Source organism: Myotis yumanensis, unplaced genomic scaffold (assembly GCF_028538775.1).
Source record: "Myotis yumanensis isolate MYYU_CA2020_CCGP unplaced genomic scaffold, mMyoYum1.0.hap1 SCAF_14, whole genome shotgun sequence".
NCBI lineage: Eukaryota > Metazoa > Chordata > Mammalia > Chiroptera > Vespertilionidae > Myotis > Myotis yumanensis.
The window spans coordinates 36,378,256-36,390,547 of record NW_027223765.1 but is presented as its reverse complement, the minus strand read 5'-3'; the positions used below and the strand labels follow the sequence as shown (position 1 = coordinate 36,390,547).

General features: G+C 35.2%; 1 protein-coding gene across 11 annotated transcripts in view; it reads left to right on the top strand.

Moving 5' to 3' along the window:
* SETD5 (SET domain containing 5) overlaps positions 1–12,292 on the top strand; it is an 83,333-nt gene that overhangs the window by 18,309 nt on the left and 52,732 nt on the right. For 9 of the 11 annotated variants that reach the window (XM_070390677.1, XM_070390675.1, XM_070390673.1 and 6 more), the window contains exon 2: positions 11,490–11,547. The exons of 1 other annotated variant lie outside the window; for it this stretch is intronic. The gene's annotated coding sequence lies outside the window, so the exon portion shown is untranslated. Of the gene's footprint in view, positions 1–11,489; positions 11,548–11,680; positions 11,769–12,292 lie in introns of all 11 variants that reach the window. One more of the 11 variants, XM_070390664.1, reaches the window with a different exon arrangement.

Genomic DNA, 12,292 nt, shown 5'->3' with positions numbered 1-12,292 from the left:
CAGATTCTGGAAGGTATTCCTGACAGGAAGATTGAAGAAGCAAATGGGAAATTAATAGTATGTTTAGTATACAATAGATTTCATTTTATAAAATAGTTGAATATCTGAAAAGGTATCTTATAAATACCAAATCAGTGCCAGTCAAGATTTCTCTAAGAAAATTAATAGGCTATTTAGGGTGCAGGTTATTCTGTAACTGTTGGCAAATCTTAGTATTAATGGATTTGGCGGATTACTAAAAGGACTCAAACTGTAAATTCCTCTCCTGTACTTCATACTATTGGCTTGGAAGTAGGAAAGTGGTTCCTATTTACATTTCTTATTTTCTCTACTTCTTTAATGTAACCCAGCATATCAAAAGTTGGGTGCTTGCAATGTGTCAAATATCTTGCTAGGTTCTCTTATGAATGTTATGTCATTTAATTCTCAAAATAGTGCAGTGGGATGGTTTACAAATGAACAAACTGAACTAGAGTGGTCACATAGCTAGTAATAGGGTGAGTCAACTCCTTATGATTCCAGAATCTTTTCATTATACCACATTCCCTATTTTATTTAAAAAGCCTTCCACCTTCACCAGTATAATCTTGCCCTTTTCTCTCCTCCTGACTTTGGGTACTGCTACCCATCTAAGTTTTGGCAGTTTTTACTTTAGGATTCTTTGCCTGAAGTTGGATGGGGCTCCTGGATCTGGGTAAAGAAAGGAAAAAAATATATTTTTTTATTGGGCATCATCCCCTACTAGAGTGATTATTCATTATCTTTGGTATTAAAAAAAAAAGTTAATGAGCCTCTTCCAGTCACCCATACCTTCCTTATAAGTCAGTCAGTTGCAGGCTCCCTATATCGAGTCTGGCTGCAGTTCAGGAAGGGTTATAGAACAAGGGCCTATGAATCCCTAGAAGTTTTACAAGGTTTATCAGTGTTTTTCTGAGGAAAATATTCATGGTCTTTATCAGAGTCTAATAGAAGTCTGTGATCACTCTTCGAAAAGGTTAAGAAATATAGGTGCCCTAGGATTTGATTGCTAAGCAACCAACTAGCTATTAGACTCTGTTCTTCTTGGGCCTAAAAAGGTGTGTCCTTTGATCTATTGGGCCAAATTGAGTACCACCACAATGCCCACTGTGAGCATACTTGTTTTCTTATAAAGAAACTAGAGGCCCAATGCACGAAATTCGGGTATGGGGCTTGGCCCTCACAGCTGTGGCGGCTTGCCTCGGGCCTCGCAGCCCCTGCTTCATCCAGAAGGTCATTCAGCTGTCGGATCTAATTAGCATATTATGCTTTTATTATCGATGATCAGTGATTTCAGTTTTTATTTATTTTTTGTTAATTCTCACCAGAGGATATTTTTTCCTTGACTTTTTTAGAAAGAGTGGAAGGGAGGGGGAGAGACAAAGAGAGAAACATCTTTGTAAAAGAGACACATCGATTGGTTGCCTCCCACTCATTTTTAGTTTTGAAAATTCAAATAATTTTGCTACTAAAGATTGTAGCCTACTTAGTTTTATTTGTATTAACTTGACATAGATACACTCTAAATTGTGCTTGGTAAACTCAATTTTTTTCCAAAAGAAAATGCTTTTTTTTTTTTAAAGGAAGGTATTAATAACAGGTCTAGAAGCCAGATAAGAATTCCTAAAGGAATCTGTATTTTGGTAGCATAAGGGATGGTAACAAGCAGCTCCCAAACATTGGCTTGTAAATTAGTATTTCTATGTTGTTATAAACTGATAGCCAAATAAATTTTATTATAGATCTCCTCAAAGAAGAGATTAGGCAAATACTGTCTCCTTTGAGCAGTTCACCAAAGAAGGGTTGGTAGGAATTCCTGTAAGTATGTGTGTTCAAAGTTTGAAATTAGCTAGAAAAACAGTAACAAGGTAGTTATGCTCATACTAAGAATCAATTTTTGAATATTGATACTAGAGCAAATGGAAGCCTAGTGGGTTTCCTTCTTGCTTTAATAAACAAATGGGGAAAGAATTGGAATTTCAGTGTGAAACAATATTGACTCTTAGTGGATTCTTAAGAAATCCTAAACTCATTGAAGAGCCATGGGCCATGCAATATTTTTTTAGAATTCAGAGATGATCATGAAGACCACATTGCTTTAACAGGGGCTTTCTGGTCCTTTGGCCCATTAGGTCAAAGGGGATACCTTCTTAAGTAGAAGTCTTCTTTTTGTTTCTTTTTTGTCTTTGTTTTTGTTTTTTGTTACCCAAGTATCATTTGATGTATTTATCTGGGTATAAGTTATCATGTAGTCCTGTAATGGCTAAACGAAAAATGGTTCTTAAGGATATAAGATGAAAGAATATGGTACAGAAGTATTGTCAATTGTCTAATTATTATTCATGGATGCTAGTACTTTGTGGTCCAGGAGCCCCAGTTGCAAAGGATCTAATATTGTTTTACTGTATTTTCCTAATCAACAAATAAAAAATTTTGCACTTTTCGAAGTCCAAGATTAAGATATTGGCAGGATTGGTTTCTCCTGAGGCCTCTCTCCTTGGTTTGCAGGTGACCTGCCCTCTTGCTGCCTCTTTCCATTATCCTTTCTCTGTGTGCATGCATTCTTAGTGTCTCTTTATGTCTCCAAATTCCCTTTTCATATAAGGATACTGATCATATTGGATTAGGGCCCACTCAGTGGCCTCGTTTAAAAAAATTTTTTTCAATTGAAGTAGGTTAATTAACGTACTAGTTGCAGGTGTACAACATAATGATTCAGTCCAAATGCATTGCAAAATGATCATAACAGTCTAGTTAACATCCTTTACCTTACATGGTTACCAGAAGTATTATTTTTCTTGTGATATAAACTTTTGAGATCTACTCTCAGCAACTTTCAGGTATGCAGTACAGTATTAATTGTAGTCACCATGCTGTATGTTGTATCCCCATGACTTACTTACTTTACAACTGGAAGTTTCTACCTTTTGATCCCCTCCATTGATTTCTCCTACCCCACCCCAAAATTTTTGCACTTTTAAAAAACTCCTTTTTTTCCAAAAGATTGGAAACCAAGTTATTGGTGGTCTATAAGAGATTTCTCATAATCTGGGGTATAGGATTTTTTTTTTTTTTTTATGATGTCTTAGTTTGGCCCAGCTGGTGTGGTTCAGTGGTTGAGCAATCTACCTCTGAACCAGGAGGACACAGTTCAATTCCCGGTCAGGGCATATACCCGTGCTGAGGGCTTGATCCCCAGTGTGGGGCGTTCAGGAGGCAACCGATCAAAGATTCTCTCTCATCATTGATGTTTCTATCTCTCTCTCCCTCTCCCATCTTCTCTGAAATCAATAAAAATATTTTTTTTAAAAAAGATGTCTTAGTTTTTATATTGCACACTAAGTACTTGGTTACCAAGTACCAGAAAATGAAATATAGTATTCAGAAGCAGTAAAATTCAACATTTAGAAATATTTACTCAGTAAAAAATAAGTTTGTAAATAGAAGACTTCTCAACAAAGAGGGAAAATAACAGGTAAATGCTAAAATACTTAGTGTTTTACTTTATTCAGTGCTAGAATTCTGGGCTTTATTTAGGGTCAAACTGTGATATGACAGGAAAACCCACAGAGATGATTAAAGTAGAATAAAATAACAGAAAATTTAGCATAATATATAATTGTGATTATTTTTTTGCATAAGGATTTGGAGCAGCTTACTATTCCAGTTATATTCATTAACTAAAAAGTACTATTTTGTCAGTGTCCTGGGGCTAATTTATTATAAGAATTAATGAATGAGAATTTTGGCCTAAATACAGCTGAAATGTTTACTGAAACTGGACCAAAGATTAGCATCCGTGTAGAGGCTTAATCATTTTTTATATTAAGATATCAGAGAAAAGTTTTACAATATTTTGATGTTTTGTATGATGGGAATTCTTGAAGTTCTTGAGTCTCATAACAAACCATCATAGATGCTCTAGGAAAATAATGTACTACTCACCATTCCAAAGGTTTCATTTTGCTCAGGAATCTACTGTATGAGTAAAAATAGACTCGTTTTATGCATAGACCAAACACTGTACAGGAGTAGGCAAAAGTAAGTTTATTGATGACAAAGAACTCTGTATTCAAGTGTGTTTGAGTATAGCAAGTAGACTACAAGAATATGTAAATAATGAAGGCCAGCAATTCCAGCCACTTACGAGATTGTACATAAATGCACTGTGACATTGTGCATTCTTTTGCGTTAATAAAGCTATTATAATAATCATAACCCGTAAGTCTTTTTCCATACGAACAACTATAAACCTACTTTTGCCCTAACATGTATATCAATGTTTTTAGTTTATGTCTTTCATCACCATTACTTTTTAAATTACAAATTATTCTGAGTAATTCTATTATCAGTATAGCTTCTGGTGAGTAGTTTGGTAATAGAATGTTGAGTATTTACAATTAATTTTCATTTTTGGGGTTTCTTTTAGAATGTAGAATCTTCTAAGAAAAACTCTGAGGAAAGAATTGAAAGTATTTAAAAACTTATGAAAAAATGTAGACTTCCCACTATGTTTGTGGGAGTGTAATACGGTTTTTACTTTCTGAGAGGTGGTTCAGCATCGCTAATAAATATGCTCATGCCATTCTAGCAGTCCACTTTTAGGAATGTGTCTTAAGGAAATGTTTGTGCACATGTATAAACAAAAGTATACACACAAACACACACACACAAACACACACACACACACAAAAGGCCCAGTGCATGAAATTCATGCACAGGTAGGGTCCCTAGTGACTGCCAGCTGCCAGCTGGGGCCTCCCTTTCCTGGGCTGCCTGCCCGCCCCGCCAAACTGATGGCCCCACCGGCTCCCAGGCTCTGAGGGAGCCTGGTGGCAGCCCTGCTGCTGCTGCTGCTGGTCACCGCCTGTGCGGCCCGATTGCCCCGCCACTGCCTGGCACCCAGGTGCTGAGGGAGCAGGGCAGCAGCCCCGCCCCCCACCGCCCCCGCTGGTCACCCTGCGATCAGATCGGCAGGGCATTGGGCCCCTGCACAGCTCCCTCAGTGCATGGGAGCCTGGTGGTGGCGTGGTAATCAAATCGGAGGGGCGATCAGGCCCCACCCAGCGACCAGTGTCTTACACCCACCGTAGCCTGGCGCTGCCCACTCACCTGCTCCACCATCCCGCCCTGGTCCCACTCTCATCTGGGCACATTAGGGCCTGCAGCGCCTCCTCTGCCAGTGCCGAGTCACCAACACCCGCCATGTTCCGCACCACCCCCTGGTGGTCAGTGCACGTCATAGCAAGTGGTTGAACTCCCTGCAGAACTCCCAGTCGAGAGGACAATTTGCATATTAGGCTTTTATTACATAGGATATGTATACACAAACCATTCAGTGCAGCATTGTGTGTGTCATGGAAAATTAGCGACAATCTAAACATCAACCCACAGAAGCCTGACTTAAATTACGGTAGATCCATGGGATAAAATACCGTGCCATCATTTAACAGGAAGAAGTAAATTTGTATATCTCCTTTGAATATAGAAAGATGTCTAAAACTTACTACTAAATGAACAAAGCAGATTACAGAACAGTAGGGTTATTTTATTTTTGGAATATCTTTGGAAAATGGAATTGTAAGAATTTCACTTTATTTTATGCTTTTGTGATGTTTGAATAATTTTTACAAGCAGTTTTTAAATAATAAGATTAATGATTCAGCTATCAGGACGTGAGGGGAATCCGATTGGACATATTAGAATTATTAAGCTCTAAATGCCCTTACTGCTATATACTTACCTACCTGGTCTGCCAAATAATCACAGAACATGTACGGTCAGGTTCTGTTCATCTGTATTTTACAGGTTCTTGCTGCCCATTGTCCTTCATTCTTAATAGAATTTTCCATGAGACCAATCAGTAAGTTTTGTCTAAATAGTTTAAGAGATTTATAAAATAATCTCTTTCCCTAAGAGACTCCTCTGTGTCAGTGATAAACGATGGGATGCTTTTGGGATTTTCTTTCTTTGTAGGGAGGGTGATGTTTTCTCTTCAGAATGACTCATTAAGTGTAAAGGCATACTTTAGGATTGTTTTTCCCCTTCATGGTTGTGAAAATGCAATACTTGGCACATAGGCAAACCTAAAGAGTTTGCAAATTGCTTCCCCTCTCTGGATAAGAGAAACATCTTAAAATAGCACATAACATAGCTTTTATAAATAGTATTTACTTTATGTTTGTTGAATGAATGAATGCAGAAAAACTGGCAAATCTAGATAATATAAATTCCAAAACAGTCAAGAATTTTAATGTGGATTTGTTTGTCTAACACAGCACCAATAATTGGTGCTGAGTTTTACAGTTTTTTTTGTTTTAATTCAGATGTAGCTCTCTAAAATAAGTATTAATTACTTTAATAAATAGAAACTATATGTTAAATCCTAATTTTTTTCTGAACTCTCCACCACTGTGTGTGTGACTTCTTACAGTTAAAATATATGTAGTCTGTTTCTTCATCTATAAAATAATGAATTAGACTTTATCCTAAAACTCTAAATTTTTTATCAACTTAAGAAATTTTACCTAAACTACAGAAAGTGTAACAGATATTAATGCCTTATAAATGTGCATAACCCATTTCTTCTAGAGTAAGTAAATCTGGTTCCCATTTCAGTGTTTGAAAATGAAAGCGGTTTGGACAGAGGAGGCAAATGTAGAGGTATGAGAGGTTCTTTTCCTATCTAGTCTGGTACATGTTTCTAAAGCATATGCTGAGGCTCCAAACACAGTAGGACAGAACCTTCAAAAAGTCTTGAGAATATCGCCCTTTAAAGAGGTAAATCAAAGTCCATGTCATTCTAATTCTTATTAAGAATAGTCTGTGCATCCTTGTTTAGTTTAGCAGTATATATGTATTTATTATTTTTGAACGAGTTATAAGTAAAATAATACGAGTTATAAGTAAAATAAGTAAAATGTCAACCTAAAACAATTTAAAAGTGTAGTATGTATTTAGCTTCATTATTTATGGCATGTACTCTTGTCCTATCACCCCTCCCCTCCAAGTACAACTAAGTATGTCTTTCCTCCATAATATTGCCATTAATAAAATTTTTCATGACTAAAGAAATTCATGCTATGGACTATAAAATAGGGGTGTTTTTTTAAAACTGGGTTTTAATTGCCTCCTATTCTAGTAATGGGTTTGTTGTACCAAGTCCAGCAGCCCCTAGCAGGGTTCTCAACCTGTGGGTCGTGACCCCTTTGGGAGTCGAACAACCCTTTCACAGGGGTCACCTAAATACATCCTGCATATCAGATATTTACATTACGATTCAAAACAGTAGCAAAATTACAGTTATGAAGTATCAACGAAAATAATTTTATGGTTGGGGGTCACCACAACATGAGGAACTGTATTAAAGGGTCGCAGCATTAGAAAGGTTGAGAACCACTGCCCTAGAGGGAATATAAATTTAGGCAAAGTGGCCAAGGGATAAACAAGTGTTGCAGAAGAGATGGGGGAAAAAGGAAAACTTTATCTTGGCCCTAAATTACTAAATCATGATATTTCTTTAGTCTCTTAATTGTTTGCCCCAATGTTTCTCTTTTTTCTTTTTTTCTTTTCAGCCCTGAACTTCTCTTAGGTACTCTGCCTTCATTAACTTGCTACAAATTGTAAGCTTAACTTAGAATTTGTACTAATCCCAATTATACGAACTTTTTAACAGATTTATATCTTCTAATGCTTGTTACTTATCTCACCTAAACTGTTGGGTTTTGCTTGTTTTTTCATGTTTTCCACATATAGTCTTCTCACATTATTTACTGTTACAAGATTGAAATAACACACTGTTGAAGAAGAGAAAAACATTTTTACCCATATTCATGTTGTTAGTAGCAGCTTATCTTCACATGTATTTAAAGACTCCAAAGAGCCATTTAAACTCTTATTTACTATAAACGATAGTCCATACACACCTGAGTCAGCAGGACAGGTATTATTCTTTCTATTATACAGATGAGAAAACTGAGACTTTGAGACATTGCATAAGGCAGTGTCAGGATTCATAGAAATTTAGAGCAAGAAAAAGCCTAATGAAAATTTTACTTTGAGGAATTTAAGGTTCATCTATAAAAAGTTATTTTTCTGAAAACACCAAACTTAAATTAAGTTGCAGGCTAGAACTCAAATTTCCTAACCCTTAATATATAGTACTTTTTTATTTTCCCAAGGAAAAAAACTGTTACAGTACAAACACTCAGTATTTTAATTTTGGTTGGAGATAGAAGATAAGCATATAATACAGCTGCCACATTAGTTCTCAAGCAAGTTGGTCATGTAGATAAAATGCGTTCATATATTTGTTGTATTTTTTTTCTGTGATTTAAAAATTAAATTGAAGGTGGTAATCATACCAAAAAACCTTCTTTTCCCATCTCCCTTTTATCATTTTGTAAAGTTACTAAAAAGAAAGAAATTATAGAAGTATTTAAGAATAAATTCAACTTACATATATAACAGAATCAGAAATTGAATCTTAAACTTAGTGACTATTTTCTTTTAATCCTAATTGAAAGTTTTTCTGGCATGTTTTTTCTCTTCTCCTTAATTGAGTTAAAGATCGTTTATGACTTCTGTCTATCTGTTATTCTGTATATCTGTTAATTTTCATTATTTAATAGTTTAAATGTAGAGGTAGGTTGGTCTGAATTTATTGATTTCAGGATATATTTTAGGTGCTTGTTTCTAGTGAATCTCAGTGTGAGGGTTATTGCTTAAGGGAAGAAATTTGGTTAATTGTAGCTAGTTGGAGTTTAGAGAACTGAAGTTTACTGTATGCAGTTCTTTATTTAGTAAGTGAGAAAAATCCTAATAATTTTATAACTATACTCTATGAACAACCTGATAAAGCTCTGAAAAAGAAATGAGGCCTAGGAGATGAAGAATCTATGGAGGATTTTAAATTGAGGATTTTTCAGAGCTAGATTATAAAATAAAATAGTAAATTGTGGCTAGTAGGATGAAAATAGTTATTAACCCTCCTGTAAGATCTGAAATAATATTGTTGCCCTTGAGAAAAGTAGGCATTACAGTGTAATGATATTACTCAATCTACTTCTTTTGTCAGCCTAAGTAAGAAGAAATTTTCTGTTTTTCTTTAACACATTTAACATAGAGTTTCCTGTAGTTTCAAAGATGTCTAAAATATACCTTTTTTGGGTGTGCATATTTGTCCTTACTTTGAAATCTCATATTTGGGCTCTAGATTCCAAAGTAATTTTTATATTTAGGAAAACCATTACCTCCCAAAGGTTTTCTTAGAGTGAGGAAAACAAATGTAAAATTTCATTGTAAATACCTTGTTGTTAATATGCTTGGAAAATTATATTCATAGTAAAAATGGTCTCAGTGTTCTAATTAAAATTTAATGATGGATCTTAGATATTGTAAAGCCAAAGGAATTAAAAGACGAGGGACATTTTGAGAAAATGGCTTGGTCATATATATATCTAAATATATATTTACCCACATGTTTTGTCAGAAACCAAAATTGAGGGAAGAGATTTGGCTTTTTGTTGGTTTGTGAAATTGATCAGAGATTGCTTCTTGGCTTAATTGCTGTCTGCATAGGCTGTTAACAATTGTTTCTCTGGCAGCAGATCTTGTTCATCAGGATTGCATCATTTCTGGGAGAATGGCCAAGGTCCACAGCCTCAGTACAAAGACAGTCTGAAGCATATGAAGCCTGTTCTCTTTCTGAAGCAGCACTCCTCTTCCTGCCAGTCCTCTTCACAGGATTACTGAAGCAGACTTGTTCTGAATTTTCTTTCATTGAATTGTCTGTTTATTGGACTCTTGTCTCCCAGCTGCTTCCGGTTCACCTGGCTGATGCAATTTCTTTCTCTAAATCTCTGTTGGAATTATTCTTAAAACACTGTCTTTTGAGAGTAACTATACAGATTACACAGGTCTTGTGCTTTCAGCAAGTAAAGTCATATAGAGAAGAGACTGTCATAATGACAAATACAAAGACTTTTTTTTTCCTTTTCTTTTTTTTTTTTACAAAGACTATTGACCATTTCTGAACACAATTAAAAAGATAGGAGTAATTATAAACTATTTCTGACATGTTCTATTTAGTAGCCTGTTCCCAAGAACCTTTATGTAAATGGTGACTTCTCAAAGGAGTAGTCAGTACTGGGAGGCAGGCTGATTCTGCTTCTGAATTCGAGAACATACTAGTGTTTCTGTGGATTCTGACGGATTGTTCTGGAAATACTTAAATTGAAATGCATTCATTTTCCTCCTGCTGTGCACTAAGACTTATTTCTTTTTTTCCTTCTGTCATTTCCTTACCTTTCTTATTTATTGCTGCTAGAGGAGTCTATATCTGTTTTGAGTTCTTTGTGTGTTTTTGTTGTTGTTGTTCCTTTTACTGTTACCTTCATCCTTTTATTTTTATAATTCCTAATATGTTCTTTGTGAATTGTTTCTACAGAATAGTTTCTTTTCCAATTTTTAATAAGTTGGAAATTTGTAAAATAACATAGAGTACATTTCCTTTCCTTGGTAACTGAAATACCATTAACAGCTCTTTCACTTCTGGCTAATGTTACATTTCACTTTTTTCCCCAAAAAAGTCCTAGGTCATCACCTATTTCTTTTCCCTTTTTCGGAGGGCAGAAAGTTGATTACAGCTTTATTTTTCTATGTGTTTCTATTACGGAGTTGACTACACATAGAAATTACTTTCATTTGTCAATCTTTTTCTGTAGTAGGACAAGAAGATATAAGTGGGATGGAATGGGGAGGGGAAAAGGAATAATATGAATTTATTGGGCCATGGTAGATTCTTGTATGACTGGAGAGTAAATTTGACATTTGGTTAAAGAAAAGCCTCTGAATTTGGGAAGGGGTCAGTGGAGGAAAGAAACACTTCCTGGGAGAAAAAGAAGGTATCCCTTGAGAAATGGGAGATAATTCTAATTTGAAGGAAAGAGAAGGAATATCCAGTGGCATAATAAAATATTTATCACTTAAGAAAAAAAAATGATGTAAAGATTAAATGATAAAAATTTAGCACTAGAGCCCCAGCCAGATGGGTTAGTTGGTTGAAGCATCATCCCATATACCAAAAAGGTTACGGGTTTGATTCCTGCTCAGGGCATAAACTAGGTGGCTAGTTTGATCCCAGGTGCAGCCCGCTGGGGAGGGACTGCGGGAAGTTGGCTCCAAGGTGTCTCCGGCCCCTCTCACCCAGTCCCACCCCGCTGGCCACCTTCTAATTAATTTCCTTTCAATGTTCACGAATCCATGCACCGGGTCAATAGAAAGACAAAATTTCTTTCTCCCTCTCCCTCCTTCCTCTGTCTCTAAAATCAATAAGCGTATCCTCAGGTGAGGATTAAAGTAAATATATATAGAATGAGAGAGAGTACTAATTGGATCATAGGATGTTAAACAAGACAGTGTCTATCAATGTTATTTCTTTCTATACTAATTTGTGTCTCAACTTTTTCTAGGTCTTCAGAGCTACTGACATAATTTTTTGGGACTTCATATTCAGAGGTCTATAAAAAGGTGACTGAGCCAAATAAATTATTTTAATTTGTTTTATTTTTTTGTATTTTAATGAATGATAAAATCATATATTGAGATAAGAATAATCAAAATTCATTCAGCAAATATTTTTTGGAAACCCTTTATGTGTTAGGCACTGTTCTGGACATTGGAACTACAACAGGGGATAAAAGCACAAAAACCACTATCCTCATAGAGTTTATAGAGAGACAAATTAACAAGTAAGTAAAAAGTATCTTAAAATTGTTTCACCCGGAGACAGTGTTAATTCTTCTCAGTCTCTAGGACACATCTCCAAACTATGTAATAGGTTAATAAATGCTATAACTACTAGGCTTAGTAAACTATACTAGGAATCTGTTGTCTTGGCTTATAAAACTAATGCCATTATTATAAGAAAATATTGCATATAGATGATCTGTTAAAAGTTCTTTATAGTTAAAATTTTAATAGTTACATTTTGAAAAGTGTTATCTAAGGAAGGAATTGTCCTCAGAGTTACATGAAAAAGTTGGATTTGTTACTTTTTTTTTTTTTTTAATTAAGAAGCCCGGGTATTGAGAAGGCATTATAACCTATGATTGCTTTCATTAGAAGATTAGAAGAGTTATGTAAAACTAGACAAAAGGAAAATGGAGCAATTCATGAAAAGATAAATTCATAGTTAATAATGTTTCTTAAAGTTATTTATCGACTATCAAAATTAGCTGGGGTGGGATTTCATTAAGGAATCTATTAATTATTC